This window comes from Bison bison, unplaced genomic scaffold (assembly GCF_000754665.1).
Source record: "Bison bison bison isolate TAMUID 2011002044 unplaced genomic scaffold, Bison_UMD1.0 scf7180017864200, whole genome shotgun sequence".
NCBI classification, from domain to species: domain Eukaryota; kingdom Metazoa; phylum Chordata; class Mammalia; order Artiodactyla; family Bovidae; genus Bison; species Bison bison.
In genome coordinates this window covers 6243754-6260151 of record NW_011494772.1, presented here as the reverse complement: position 1 = coordinate 6260151, position 16398 = coordinate 6243754, and positions in this window count along the sequence as shown.

The window sequence follows — 16398 nt, the reverse complement described above, 5'->3', positions numbered from 1 at the left end:
GTAGAGAGTACAACTCTACAGAGCAATTGCCAGTATCCAGGAAAAATGGGCATGTGTATACATTGTACCCCACAGCATTCCATACTAGACACACTTATTCATGAGAACACAACTTAGATTTAGATGTTTAAAACCGTTGAAACAGTCTTTATGTTTACATTGCATAGTCTCATTTGATGGCATGTTTCTTGGTTAAAGGAAATAGCTGTACATAAAAACATTTGAGAGATCTCAAGGCATGGGTGAATGAAAAAAGAAAGATTTAGAATGTTATATATGATATTACTTATATAAATTTAAAGAACATATATGCTATATATAAATATACACACCTATGTACATAGATGGGGAAACAGTGGAAACAGTGTCAGACTTTATTTTTTTGGGCTCCAAAATCACTACAGATCGTGACTGCAGCCATGAAATTAAAACACTTACTCCTTGGAAGGAAAGTTATGACCAACATAGATAGCATATTCAAAAGCAGAGACATTACTTTGCCAACAAAGTTCCGTCTAGTCAAGGCTATGGTTTTTCCTGTGGTCATGTATGGATGTGAGACTTGGACTGTGAAGAAGGCTGAGCGCCAAAGAATTGATGCTTTTGAACTGTGGTGTTGGAGAAGACTCTTGAGAGTCCCTTGGACTGCAAGGAGATCCAACCAGTCCATTCTGAAGGAGATCAGCCCTGGGATTCCTTTGGAAGGAATGATGCTAAAGCTGAAACTCCAGTACTTTGGCCAGCTCATGGAAGAGTTTACTCATTGGAAAAGACTGTGATGCTGGGAGGGATTGGGGACAGGAGGAGAAGGGGACGACAGAGGATGAGATGCCTGGATGGCATCACTGACTCGATGGACTTGAGTCTGAGTGAACTCCGGGAGTTGGTGATGGACAGAGAGGCCTGGCATGCTGTGATTCATGGGGTCACAAAGAGTCAGACATGACTGAGCAACTGATCTGATCTGATCTGATGTACATGTATTCATGTACATACATTTATGTCTACATGCATGCACAATATATGTAGGTATAGATACATATATATTCTAGGTATTGTGTATCTGTTTTCAGGGAAGAAAGACATGGAAAGAAGCAAAACCACTAGCTCTGCCACCAGTATCTCCTTGCATCATATTGGCCACAAGCAAGTCACACGGCCACCACTAGTTAGGAAAAAAACCTGGAAAATAACTATTCTCAAAAGGATTGTTGTCATTGGCTGGGACTAATCATGATTCATTCATGTTGCAAACAAAATGAGCATTCTGAAAGCACAAAAGGAAGATTTAATTAGCCAATGGCATGTGGTATGTGGCAGTTAGAAAAACACAATCTTGAATACACATCAATTTTTTTCAATGTTTAGTTATGAAAATACCACTTGAGTGCCCTCCAGATTTCAAACTCTTTTTTAGAGAGCCTATATTCAATGTTTTTCCCATGTCCCCAGGGCATTCAGTGATGAAAATTTGCAGAGCACTAAAAAAATACTTCTTGACTAAATAACCCTGAGAAGAGACTCATAGTTTTGCAAATGAGAAATTCAACTTTCTATTTGATAGTAATGTTTTTGGATCACAATTGTCACATTAAAAAAACTTCATTGAATTCATTTATCTAGTATATTATGTCATTTGTGCTAAAATTTTAAAAATACCATGTACTTTTTTTTTGCATAACTGCTTGAGATTAAAACATCTACCCATGATAAGATTACAGCTTATTAATATCCATTTATTGCAGTTGAATTTATATATATATAAAAAGTAAGGGCACAGGGACAATTCCCATCTATTCTTAAATTAGGAATTATTTTATAATTTAAGACATCTTGAAGACCTAGATAGACTGTTTCCTTTGAAATTTAACAGAGGTTTCATATATTATGGCTTTCCCTTGGATTCCATTTGGATTTGTTTTCAGGAAGTTTTGGGGGAGTGAACTGAGAACAAATTCAGTGAGCAAGGGAAGGAAGGAGGACATGGCAGAACAAGGTGTTCAGCCCCCATACATGGTGAAGGAGTGTGACCTTTGGTAAGTGTTTCCTGAGGAGGGGATCAACTGAGACCTGTCAGCAACTGATATTTCTAAAAGCTCAGTCCTAAACAGAATATGGACAGAGCACCTCAACAATTTCTCTACATGTGCTTTCACTGACCCTTGTTATTAAATTCCCAACACAAACAGCAGGTGAGTACTGAAACTCTTTTCTCTAATTTTTAACTCTTTTGACATAAAGCAAGTCAGTGCTTAGCATTCTTCCAAGCATGATTGGAGCAAGATCATGCTATTCTCAATTTAGGGATTATAGGCACAAAATTTGTAAATTATAATGATATTACTTATTTCACACTTATCTATCAGCTGAAATGTCCCTATTAGAGAATGTGAACGCATGCATGCCTGCTAAGTCACTTCAGTCGGATCTGACTCTGCGACTCCATGACTGTAGCCCACCACACTCCTCTGTTCTGGGATTCTCCAGGCAAGAATACTGGAGTGGGTTGCTGTGCCATCCTTCAGGGGGTCTTCCAGACCCAGGGACTGAATCCATGTCTCCTGTAGTTCTTACATTGCAGGCGGATTCTTTACCACTGCGCCACTGGGGAAGCCCATCAATTAGAAAGTAAAGTTACTCAAGTCAGAAAAATTAAACCACAGTGACACATAGGTATATATCACTAGCAAACATGAAAAGTAACTAAATAATGGCAACTCTGAGCATTGTGAAAGTTCTGATAGCCTTCTGTGTAGAGTCCAGAATACCATCCCCAGATTCATTGATTCCCTGGGACATATCAGAGGATTGAAAAAGTAGACAAATCACAGTTAAAGTTTATTAGAGCAAAAGGATACAGAGCCAAGTAATTAAAGGGGAGAAATGCATGGGGAAGTCCACAAGAAATCATACTCAGGTTTCCATGAATTCTCTCCCATCAAAAGGTATTTAATTCCTCCAGCATCAGATTGTGACAACACATGTAAAGTGTTGACAACCAAAAAAGCGTAAGAGATTTAGTGCCTAAGGTTTGTTGTTTCCTTTTGTTTTCTTTTTAACATTTTGCTTTGACATTTTACTCATTAGGTTCTCTTCTTCTTTTTCTTTAATTAGACTTTTTGTTTTGAGAAGTTTTAGGCTCATAGCAAAATTAAGGGACAGGTGAAGAGGTTTCACATGCAGCTTGTTTCCCCCCACACATACATGTGTGGGCAGATGTGCTAAGTCACCTCAGTCGTGTCCTAATCTTTGTGACCCAATGGACTGTAGCCCTCCAGGCTCCACTGTCCATGGGGTTTCCTGACAAAAATACTGGAATGGGTTGCCATTTCCTCCTCCAGGGTATCTTCTCAGCCCAGGGATTGAACTAGTGTCTCTTATGTCTTCTGCATTGGTAGGTGGGTTCTTTACCACTGGTGCTGCCACACATACATAGTCTCTGCCATTATAAAAATCCACCTCAAGAGTGGTACATTTCATAAAATTGATAAATTTACATTGACACATTGTAATGCCCCAAAGTCCCTAGTTTATGTTATAGTTCACTCTTGGTGCTGTACATTCTATGGGGCTTCCCTGGTGGCTCAGATAGTAAAGAATCCACCTGCAATGCAGGAGACCTGGATTTGACTCTGGGTTGGGAAGATCCCCTGGAGAAGGAAATGGCTACCCACTCCAGTATTCTTGCCTGGAGAATTTCATGAACAGAGAAGCCTGGAGGGCTACAGGGCATGGGATTGCAAAGAGTCAGACATGACTGAACAATTAACACACACATATAATGACATTTGTCCATCATTATGGCATCATACAGATCATTTTCACTGCCCTAAATATCTACTGTGCTTCACCTCTGTATTCCTCCCCACAACCCAGCCCCTGATAACCAGTGTTTTCACTGTCTCCGTTGTTTTGCCTTTTCCAGAATTGTGTTGTTGGAGTTATACAACATATAACCTTTTAAGATTGGCTTCTTTCAATTAATCACATGCACTTAAATTCTTTTGTGTTTTCATGGCTTCATACCTTATTTCATTTTAGTGTTGAATAATATTCCATTTTCTTGATACAGGTCTTCCCAGGTAACTACAGTGTTAAAGAATCTGCCTGCCAGTGCAGGAGACGAAAGAGACAAGGGTTCAATCCATGAGTTGGGAAGATCCCTTGGAGTAGGAAATGGCAACCAACTCCAGGATTCTTGCCTTGAAAGTCCCATGGACAGAGGAACATGCAGGCTACACTCCATAGGATTGCAAAGAGTTGGATATCATAGTTTGTTTGTTTTTAATAAATCTTTGTTGCTTCTGAGTTTTGGCACCTATGAAGAAAGCTGCTATAATTTCTGTGTGTAAGTTTTCATGTGGACATAAATTTCTGTTCACTTGAGTAATGTCAAGGAGCAGGATCACTGGATTATATCATAAGTAACTGCCAAATTGTCCTCCAAACTTTGTATCCTGTAATCTTGCAATAATTACACAATAGACCCAGAAGTTTTTAGTTGATTCTTTCAGATTTTATACATAGGAAATCATATCATCTATGATCAAATGAAATTTTTATCTTTCTTTCCAGTCTTTTTTATGACTCCCCCCACCTCCCACTGCTTTTCTTATATTACTGGACTATCTGGAACTTCCAATATGATGTTGAAAAGAAATGATGAGAAGGAAACATCCTTGCCTTTTACCTTAGCTCAGAGAGAAAGCTTTTAGTAATAGTTTCTCACTATTAAGTACAATGTGATCTGCAAGTTTTTAGTAGATTTCTTTACCAAGCTGAAGGCTTTTCTATTTTCTAGCTTACTGAAAGTTTTCATCATGAATGAACGTTGAATTTACCAAGTGCTTTTTCTGCATCTACTGATATAATCATGTGCTTTTTCCTTTTTGCCTGTTGATATGATCAGTTCAGTTCAGTTCAGTCACTCAGTCATGTCCAACTCTTTGCGACCCCATGCACACCAGGCCTCCCTGTCCAGCAACAGCTCCTGGAGTTTACTCAAACTCATGTCCATTGAGTTGGTGATGCCATCCAACCATCTCATCTCTCTGTCGTCCCCTTCTCCTTCCACCTTCAATCTTTCCCAGCATTAGGGTCTTTTCAAATGAGTCAGTTCTTTACATCAGGTGGCCAAAGTATTTGAGTTTCAGCATCAGTCCTTCCAGTGAATATTCAGGACTGATTTCCTTTAGGATGAACTGGTTGGATCTCCTTGCAGTCCAAGGTACTCTCAAGAGTCTTCTCCACACCACAATTCAAAAGCATCGATTTTTCAATGCTCAGCTTTCTTTATAGTCCAGCTCTCACACCCATACATGACGACTGAAAAAATCATAGCTTTGACTATATGGTCCTTTGTTGGCAAAGTCTCTGCTTTTTAATATGCTGTCTAGGTTGGTCATAACTTTTCTTCCAAGGAGCAAGCATCTTTTAATTTCATGGCTGCAGTCACCATCTGCAGTGATTTTGAAGCCTCCCAAGATATGATAGATTATAATAATTGATTTTTAATATTGAACTAACCCTGCACAGATGTGGGGGGGGAACCTCACTTGGTTATTATGTATAACTCTTTTTATGTATTGTTGGATTTGATTGTGCTAATATTGTATTGTGGATTTATATATCTATGTTCATGAGAGACATTGGTTTGAAATGTTCATATAATGTCTTTACCTAATTTTGGTATTACAATAATGTTGGTCATATAGAAAGAGTTAAGAAGTATATAATTTGCTTCTATCTTCTGAAGCAGATTGTAAAGAATTGGTACAATTTCTTCCTTCAGTGTTTGGTAGAATATACTAGTGAACCCATCTAGGGCTGGTGATTTCTCTTTTGGAAGGTTATTAATTATTTTTTATTTACTTAATAAGTATTGGTTTATTCAGATTACCTATTTATTCTTCTGTGAGTTTTAGCATATTGTGTCTGTTAATAAATTTGTGGGCATAGAACTGTTCACACTACTCCTTTATGATCCTTGTAATATCCATGAATCTTCTGTAGTGGTGTTCCCTTTTTTCTGTTATTAATAATTTGTGTCCTCTATTTTCTGTAGTCTGGCTAGAAGTTTATCAATTATATTGATCTTTTCAAAGATCCAGCTTTTATTTTTGTTTACTTTCTCTGTTGGTTTCTTGTTTTCCACTTGATTGATCTGTGCTGTAATTATTATCTACTTTATTCTGCTTACTTTAGACTTATTTGCTTTTCTTTTACAGTTTCCTAAGGTTAGACTTAGGTTACTGATTTCAGGTATTTCTTTTCTAACATATGTTATATTCAATACTATACATTTTCCTCTAAGCATTACCTTTGCTGCAATTTTGGTGTGTTTCTATTTCATTTCATTTCTTTCAAAATAATGTTTAACTTCTCTTGATATTTCCTTTTAGCCCATGTGCTATTTTGCAGTGTGTTGTTTAATATCTAAGAGTGTGAAAATTTTTAGTTTTCTTTCTGTTCCTGATTTTGAGTGTAATATCACTGTTATCTGAAAGCAGACATTGTATAATTTCTATTCTATCAAATTTATTAAAGTGTGTTTTTCAACTATAATGTGTTATGTTTTGGTGGAAATTCCATGTGAGCTTGAAGAAAATGTGTATTCTGCTGTGGTTGAAATAAGTCTGTGTAGTCACATATCCTGTTGATTGTTTAACTGTCTTTACTGATATTTCTGCCCATTAGATCTGTCCATTTCTGATAGAGTGGCATTGAAGAAGTTTCCAACTATGTTAGTGAATCATCTATTTCCCTTTGCATCTATTATTTTGCTTCACATAGTGTGACACTCTTGTTTGGTGCACATACCTTAAAGATTTTTATATTTTTTCTGGAGAATTAACCCCTAATGATTATGTCGTGCAATTTATTCCTGATAACTTTCCTTATTTTGAAATATTCTGTTTGAAATTGATGTAGATACTGCTGCTTGCTTTTGATTAGTATTAGCATGGAATATTTTTCTCCACCCCCTGTTTTTAATCTTTATATGTCTTTATAGGTATTCAGCTCAGTTCAGTTACTCAGTCGTGTCTGACTCTTTGCAAACCCATGGAGATTGCAGCCCACCAGGCCTCCCTGTCCATCACCAACTCCTGTAGTTTGCTCAGACTCATGTCCATTGAGTTGGTGATGCCATCCAACCATCTCATCCTCTGTCGTCCCCTTCTCCTCCTGCTTTCAGTCTTTCCCAGCATCAGGGGCTTTTCAAATGAGTCAATTCTTCACATCAGGTGGCCAAAGTATTGGAGTTTCAGCTTCAGCATCAGTCCTTCCAATGCATATTCAGGACTGATTTCCTTTAGGATGGATTGGTTGGATCTCCTTGCAGTTCGAGGGACTCTCAAGAATCTTCTCCACACCACAGTTCAAAAGCATCAATTCTTCAGCACTCAGGTTTCTTTATAGTCCAGGTTTCACATCTATACATGACTACTAGAAAAACCATAGCTTTGACTATATGGACCTTTATTGGCAAAGTAATGTCTCTGCTTTTTAATATGATGACTGAAGCAACTTAGCAGCAGCAGCAGCAGCAGCTGGGTTAGTCATAGCTTTTCTTCCAAAGAACAAGTGTATTTTAATTTCATGACTGCACTCACCATCTGCAGTGATTTTGGAGCCCCCCAAAATAAAGTCTGTCACTATTTCCACTGTTTCCCCATCTCTTATAGGTACTGGGTTGGCCAAAAAGTTCATTCAGGCTTTTCCATACAATGTTACAGAAAAACCTGAACAAACTTTTTGGCCAACCCAATTCATAGACAAACATATAGCTAGGTCTTGTTTTTTTAATTAATTCTGATAGTTTCTGTCTTGTAATTGGTGCATTTTGATCACTGATTTTCAAAGTGATTACTAATACAGTTGGCTTAATATGTACCATTTCGGTTATTTTTTCTATCAGTTTCACTTATTATTTATTTTTATTTTTGTCTTTCACTGTTCTTCTGCCTGTGTCCTAGGTTTTTATTGGGTCTTTTCACATAGACACCTTCTGCCTAGCATGTACCAAAATTCTAAACTAAAAAAAAAAAAAAAAAAGATGTTCAGCACAAATTGTATTCTTATGTACAAAGAGTTTAGACACAATAAACCATGTTTATCAGTTAAAAAAATGACAGGAAGTCTTCCAAAATCCAAGTTCACAGATGCCAGCAAAGGTTCATATTTACAAGCCTGTCTTTGTAAAGATAGCAGCCAGGCATGCTATGTTACTCTTTACTGTATCCCTCTAGTGCCTTATTATCATACGGTCATTTTACTATAGAGCTATGGAGGGAGAGAGGCTGATTCCTACTTTTAGCCATCCTCTAAAATATGTAAGACATTTACATTATTCAGCACAGAGTCTGATTAACGTTGTCACTTTTATTATGCCAAGTGAGAAGCCACAAAGGAAAGATTTTCTGAAAATTATAGAAAGTTTAACCTTCTGCTCTTCTCCTTCTTGTGGATGAGAAGAGTAAAGGTTAGAGAAGGAACATCACTAAAAGTCAGACAAATGATCAGTGGGAGAAAATGAGCCATGAGAAGAGAATCACTAAAAGCAGATGTGGGAGATAGTCTGAGGACATTTAGCCTGCGTGGGCCTCCACTTCCTCATCTGTAAAATGGGTTTACAAACATGTAGCTAGGTCTTGTTGTTTTTTTTTTTTATTAATGTATTTAAACAATCCCTGGAACAAAGCTTTTGTAAAATAAATTAAAAGATGAAATAACTAAAGTCATGTCTTTAAAACAGGAGGGCAAAATATGGCCTAGTTCATATTCTAATCTAGACTATAACACTGATACTAAGTCTAGTAATTTAGGAAATATGGAAAATAATTTGTGAAACCAAATTTCTATTGAAGTTTCATTTGTTTCTCTATTGTATTTTCCCCCACAAACACTCAAAGCTTTTTAAAAGAATGGTCAGATTTACCCTGGGTTTTTTCATTCAAATATACAGTTTCTCCAGAAACTCATGTTTTTTGTGGTAAACTAGCAAATGCGTTATACAACTCCTTGGGCCTCTAGTTCACTCATAATTTTCAATGAAGTTTTGAATATCCAGGACACAAGAAATTATATACTTAATGAAATCAAGTGTATTTCAATCATTATACTTGCTGTTTCATGTTACTTTGTGGCATTTCTATAGTTTCTCTATTTCACTAAAAGTAATTCTAATGTCTTTTCATTACCTGCTGCATAAATTGCTGAAGTTTTGTTGTCAAATATGAACTTTTTCAGAACTGTCTTCACAGTCCAGTCCTTCAGCAATAACCTAACAAAATGCCCAGGAGAGCCTGGGTGCTTCCTGTGGCACTTTCTTCTCTTTATCTCTAAAAATTTTCAAGTAACAATACGTTCTGTTTCCTTTCACCATCATTGTCAGAATAGAAAACTGGCAGAGATACTCAAAGGTGACCCCCAATTCATAAGCGTGTAACCCCTTTTAGAGTGGGTGGAACCTGTGAGTGCTTCTGGCAACAGAATGTGGCAGACGAGGCAAGATGTCATTCCTGTTGTTGTTAGGTTATGTGGGGAAGATGAAGGGATTTTACAGATGTTATGAAAATTCCCTAATCTGTTAATTTAGGGTTAAGACATTATATTGAGTGGGCTTGACCTAATCTGATAAGGTTTTGGAAAATAATCTCCTGTTGAGGAAGCAAGCAGCCATACGTTTTTCAGCTGAAGGAACCATGTGAGTTTAGGGAAAGACCATAAGATTCCCATGAGACCTCAGCCTTAGCTGGCACTTTGATTATAGCCAGGTGACATATAGTCAAATCTATGATTTTTCCAGTATTCATATATGGATGTGAGAGTTGGACCATAAAGAAGGTTGAGCAACAAAGAATTGATGTTTTTGAGCTGTGGTGCTGAAGAAGACTCTTGAGAGTCTCTTGGACTACAAGGAGATCAAACCAGTCAATCCTAAAGGAAATCAAACCTGAATATTCATTGGAAAGACTGATGCTGAAGCTGAAGCTCTAATACTAGACTCGACTCATTGGAAAAGACCCTGGTGCTGGGACAGATTGAGGGTAGGAGGAGAAAGGGATGACAGGGGATGAGATGATTGGATGGCATCCGTGACTCAATGGACATGAGTTTGATCAAGCTCCAGGAGATAGTAAAGGACAGGGAAGGCTGGCATGCTGCAGTCCACGGGGTCGCCAATAGTCGGACACAACTGAGTGACTGAACAATAGTAACAGTATGATGCTGTGAGTAAAGGACCTGGTGAAGGCAAGCTTGGACTACGGACACATGGAAACTGTGAGATAATAAATATGTTTAATTTTAAGCCGCTAAGCATGTAGTAATTTGTTACACAGCAATTTAAAATTATTAAAAATAACTACAATGAAACCTATTAATTTTTTAGAAATATCTTGGGTAGGCTTCAAACCTCACAAAAAATACAGTAGACTAGCCTGTAATAACAAAAAGATCCGAGCATACACTGGTTCAACTATATGACGGCAATTGAGTGTTGACTACATGATAGTTATAAGCAGTGCCGCAGCAACAGGAGGGCTTTGATCACAGTTACTCAGGACCCTGGAGGGCCAGTGGCTCTGCCATCTCTGACCTCTAGCTTCCTAGATCTCCTTTGGTCTCCCCCTCCAGTAGGTAGGAAGACAAACAGCATGTGGAGCAGGTTTTATAGGACACGCTTCCCTTCTCTTCACATCCCACTGGCCAGAACACAGTCATGTGCCTGGTGATACAAGAGGGGCAGAGGAATGTGATCTGCTGTGTGCTCAGGAATAGAGGGCTATGGATTTGAATAAATGACCAACCTTTAATGCACTTGACAAGGTAATGATAGAAACTCCAAAAGACATATGAGGAAATTTAGACTCCAAACATAGTAACTTAGCCAAGGCCAAATAAGTTAATGGGAGGGATAGAAATTGATAACTACCTATCTTTTTAAAAGATGCTCTATGTACTAGAACCCATAGCCTAAAATAAAATTATGTCACAATTGCATTTTTACCATCTTCGTCTTCTCAAAGATGTTCCTTTCTATTCAGGAGATCAATGTGTGTAATTCATGTGATGCTATTATTCCCCGTCTTCTTTTTCTCTTTCTTTCTCTCTTTTAAAAATGTATTTATTTATTTTTAGCTGTTCTGGGTCTTTGTTGCTGTGCATGGGGCTTTCTCTAGTGGTGGCGAGCAAGGTCTGTTCTTGTTGCAGTGCATGGACTTCTCACTGCACTGGCTTCTCTTGTTGCAGAGCATGGGCCTTGGGCACCCAGGCTTTGGTAGTTGCAGAGTTTGGGCTCAGTAGTTGTAGCACACAGGCTTAGTTGACCCACAGCATGTGAAATCTTCCCGACCAGGGATTGAACCTGTGTCCCCTGCATTGGTAGGCAGATTCTTAACCACTGGACCACCAGGGAAGTCCTGTTTTCTCTTTCTCTTTAATAACGAAGCATAATATTTATATAGATAGGACCAATATGCTACTTTTACATAGTTTGTTATAATTTTTGAAGAAGTTTTTGAATCCTTTTAAATAATTCATTCATTTACTCAGCACATACTTTTGTTCAATAAAATATAAATTATTAGGGGCTGAGACACAAACATGTCTGATGTAATATCACACTTACACTTACGAAGATAACCCATGAGGAAGTCACCATTGTTCTGATTTTTCAGAAAATAGATCATCTATACCCGATTTTTGTTAACTTGTAAAGTTAACCTGTCTTATATGTAGCTGAACTGAGACTGGAACTCAAATCTCTTGACTTCCAGTTTATTGTTTCCTAGAGACTAAGCCCAATCCATATTTTGTAAGAAGATGAACCATCTCTCAAATAGCACTTTATCCATTTTCAATTTGAACACAAATATATTTCAATGTGATAAACTCTAAGAATTATTTTGGTCTGTGTTAAAGAGAAAGCATCACTTTACAAATATCTCTTAACTGGTGGCTTCCCTGGTGGCTCAGATGGTAAATAATCTGCATGCAATGCCAGAGAACTGGGTTTGATCTGTGGGTCAGGAAGATCCCCTGGAGAAGGGAATGGCAACCCACTCCAGTATTCTTGCCTGGAGAATTCCACAGAAAGAGGAACCTCACGGGCTATACAGTCCATAGCATTTCAAAGAGTCAGGCTGAGTGACTAACACCTTATTTATTTATTTATTTACTCACAAAGAGAAAGCATCACTTTATAGATATCTCTAACCGGTATTGTTTATGAATATGTTTATGCTTCTACAGGGTGATATTATTTACAGAATTGTAAATTTACATTATTTAATTACCATAATACAAAGTTTACAATGGCGCCTCAGTTGGTCAAGAATCCGCCTGCAATGCAGGAGAAAGTGAAAGTAAAGTCTCTCAGTTATGTCCGACTCTTTGGGACCCCATGGACTGTAGTCTACCAGGCTCCTCCCTCCATGGGATTCTCCAGGCAAGAATACTGGAGTGGGTTGCCATTTCCTTCTCCAATGCGGGAGACCCAGGTTCAGTCCCTGGGTGGGGAAGATCTCCCGGAGAAGCAAATGGCAACCCACTCTAGTATTCTTGCCTGGAAAAATCTCATGGACAGAGGAGTCTGGTGTGCTACAGTCCATGCATGGGGTTGCAAATAGACACGATTTAGCAACTAAACCACAGCCACCACCACTAAAGTTTAAAATAAGGAGCTGATATTTTGTTTGATACCTAAATAGTTCACTTGTAAATTGTCTGTAAAGGAAATAAACAAGTGTGTATTTTGACATGTGCCATCTAAGGACCTTGGGAAATGAATGAAAATTTTCCAAATTTTAGCACTCTTATATCTAAATTTGAACTGATACTTTTCTGACAATGTTACGGTATCATTGAGGTGATCCTTGCTGGCAGCTTACACAAAGTTCAAATGTTAGCTTCCCAAAGTCTAAAGGTGGTGGTGCTGTAAGAAAGAAACACAACCTTGTTTCTGCCTCTTTGGAATTCTTGCAGTTCAAATGGAAAACTCCCTTCCATGTTGCTAAATCATGCCTCAGTCTAAACAACGTAATTGATAGGAAATCCCTTGAAAAATTATTCAGAGGAAAGTGGAGCAAAGAAAATGAAGAAAAAAGAAAAACCTTGCTAGTGGTCGGGAAATTAATACAGTCATTTATTTCCCTTTTGTGGTTTTCTTGATTTGCAGCAAGTTTCAAAGGGTGGATCTGGAAAGAAAAATGCCAAAAAAGATGCCCGTAGGAGTCGAAAAGGAGGATGTAGGTCTATTTGCATGTATTACATAGATCCTTTCATAGTATATCATTGTGTGTTTATATCCTATGAAGCATGCATGACAACCTAACACTAAACTGAATACTTGAGAGAAAAAAAAAAGAGAAAAGGCAATAGTGATGTAATAGATTAATCCAAGAGAAATTTAGTGAAGAAAAGGAATAGAGAAAATGTTATAACTAAAATCTGTAATGTAGGGAGAAAAAAAAAAGTCTGTATACCATCTTAGTAAGTAAGTTCTCATAGAAATAAGTTGGTTTATCTTCAAAAATGTGGGGAAAAATTCAAAACCCTCAGATTTTATTTTTCTGTTGCTGCCAGGGCAAATGAGCACAAATTCAGGGGCTGAAATTATATAGATTTATTATTAATATACAGCTTTTGAGGTCTTATGTCTAACCTGGATCTCACTGATTTAAATGTTGGCCAAGCTGCACTTCTTTCTGGAGGCTCTAGGGGAAAACATGTATCCTGTTTTCCCATTTCTAGAGGCTGCTTTCATTCCTTAGCTCATGGTCCCATTTCACCACCTTCAAAGCTAAGAACTGCAAGTCCTTTTTTTTTTTTCTCCTTTTTCACATTGCATCTCTCTGATCCTCTATCTTCACATCTTTCTCTCTGATCGAAGCCACAATGGGTTCTCCACTTTTAAGTCTTTGTGTGATTAGATGAGGCCCACTTGGGTAATCTCTCCTTCTCAAGGTCAGTATCCTTAATCAAATCTGCAAAATCATTACCATGTAAGTTAACATATTCACAAGTCAGGGGATAAGGAGGTGGGAATTATTCTACTTACCACAGAAGTGCAGCTATGACCTTGCCATCATATCATTGACTGTAGATGATTGATAAACTGACAGAGAATAGATACATTTTTAGTCTTTTATGGAGAACTATAATCAATTGAAAGTGCTGAAAGTCTCACCAAGGTATGTGATGCTCAAATAATTGTGAATTTTTAGTATACTTAACTAGACAAAAATAACTATAGCAAAAGCACTCTTATGTATCAGTCATAATATTTTGTTACTTACAAATGTGGAAAATTAAAAAAAAAATAGAAGCTGTAAATATCTGTTGAACTCGAGTTAAAAGAATAAAATGTAGAAATAAAATGTTTAGAACTATGCTGACCTAGATTTAAAATATATATACTTTCACTCACCATATAAATGCAAGGAAAAACATAAGATGTAAAATGTAAGAAACTAGGAAGATATTGTACTTTCAAAAAGAATTTCTTATGTAAGAGGACTTGGCAGTTTAAAATTTTTAATAAGATTATCTGAAAGTTGAGATCTAAGCACTTTTTGGGTAAAGTTCCCAGAAGCTTACATCAAGCAGTTCAAACTTTTCAAAGTGGAAAAATTAACACATTAATGAAGGAGATGATGAGATGTGGTTTTTTGTTTGTCTGTTTGTTTACAGAAGCTATCTAATATTTACTACTTGTCCTGAGAATCTGATTACCTGTAGCATTATAGTGAAATTGTGTAAGAATTCTGAGCTCTAATCCTTCTAATTTTCTCTTAATGCATTGCAATATTCAAATTTTTAAAATTTTATGGCACTTCTCAGATACATCTACTTTTTAGAAGTTTTGGATAAAGTTTTCAAAGTTCAGGAAAGCTAAGAGTTACCTGAAAGGAAAATCCTTTAATTGAGCAATGGTCCACCTGGGTAAACAGATTTACTTATATGGAATTTGCTCCAAGAATGAGCCACAAGAGAATGTTTTGGCAAGAAATGAGGCTTGCCTCTGATTTCTGATAAAGATTTGAGTTGAAACAGTGTGGGTTCACTTAATCTTGTTAAATGTAGCACAAAACACTAAGTGTATTAGAGCATGCATTTAAATGATAACAAACCCTGCTGTTAAAGCTAATAAGAAACAGTTCTTTTCTCATTGAGTTTCCACATCCAAGCATTTCTTTAGATATCATCATTTACTATGAACTCTCATGGTTGAATACAATATACTTTTGAGATGCATTTCTAAGCCTTTGTCTTTCCTTATTCCTAAGCAACTGTTTCCTTTTTTATTAAAGTGATACATTTTGATGACAGGACTCTACTTAAAAGAAAACCTACTAATGCAAAATACACCCATATTAAAACCTAACTAGATAACAACGATTGAAAAATAATAACTGGATTTAGTAATGATAAATGATAGCAGGCATTCAAGTATTGAGACTCACTTTTTCTGCTGAGGATTATTTTTGGCATTTAAACTGTTGCATCTGAAGCTTTCTGCGCCTCAACTGAAAAATTTTAAAAGGTTTTGCTTCTATGTCATACCCTTTATTGAACTGAGCTTGGTTTGGGGGGCTAGTGCATCGAGGAGGGTGGTCCCACTGAGGAATAGTAGAATTCTTAAGTTCTTCATCTTTTTCCTCTAGGAGGGTTAGGTTCACCCTGCCTTAAGGCAGGGCAGTGAACTCTCAGGAACCTTTCCAGCCCCAAGCACCTGTGAAGTAAAAAAGCACTTATAAAAACTTTAGAACACTTCTTAAAATATATAGTTATAAAAGACAAAGAGTCCCTGAAGCATTTTCTGCACTGAAGAGCCAATATTGTTTATTACCACTCTGTTAAATTTAACAAGAAAAATATCAGTTTAAACACTGAGAAGTTGGTTTCTAAACTCACATTACAACTAATGAAAATAGCCATGTTCTTCCAAACATCAGTTAGATGTGTATCCAAGGCTTAACAACTTGTTATAGAACCACCATCATTGATTCTTTTTCATGGCTAGTAAAGAGTAAAATTCCTATGCCTGTCTTCTTAAATTTCATTCTAATTTATTTAATCAATAAAACCGACATGAACGGTGAACTTACTGCACCATTTTGGCTTCTTGCCTCTAATAATAATCAATGTGAGCTATATTTTATTGTATATTTTATTGTACAAAGCTGCTTGATCAGGCAGCTTTGACTCATCAACTGACATTCAGTAATCAAATCAAAGGAAGTCTCAAAAGAGAGTCACAATTTGGGGAACATGAGAGAAAGCTGCAGTGTGTTCACATAGAGCAATTATGACATGCTGAAATAGAAAATATTTGTTATAATCTAATCCTAAGCTTTTTATTATTAATAAAATTATTTTATTTTATTTTAAAAA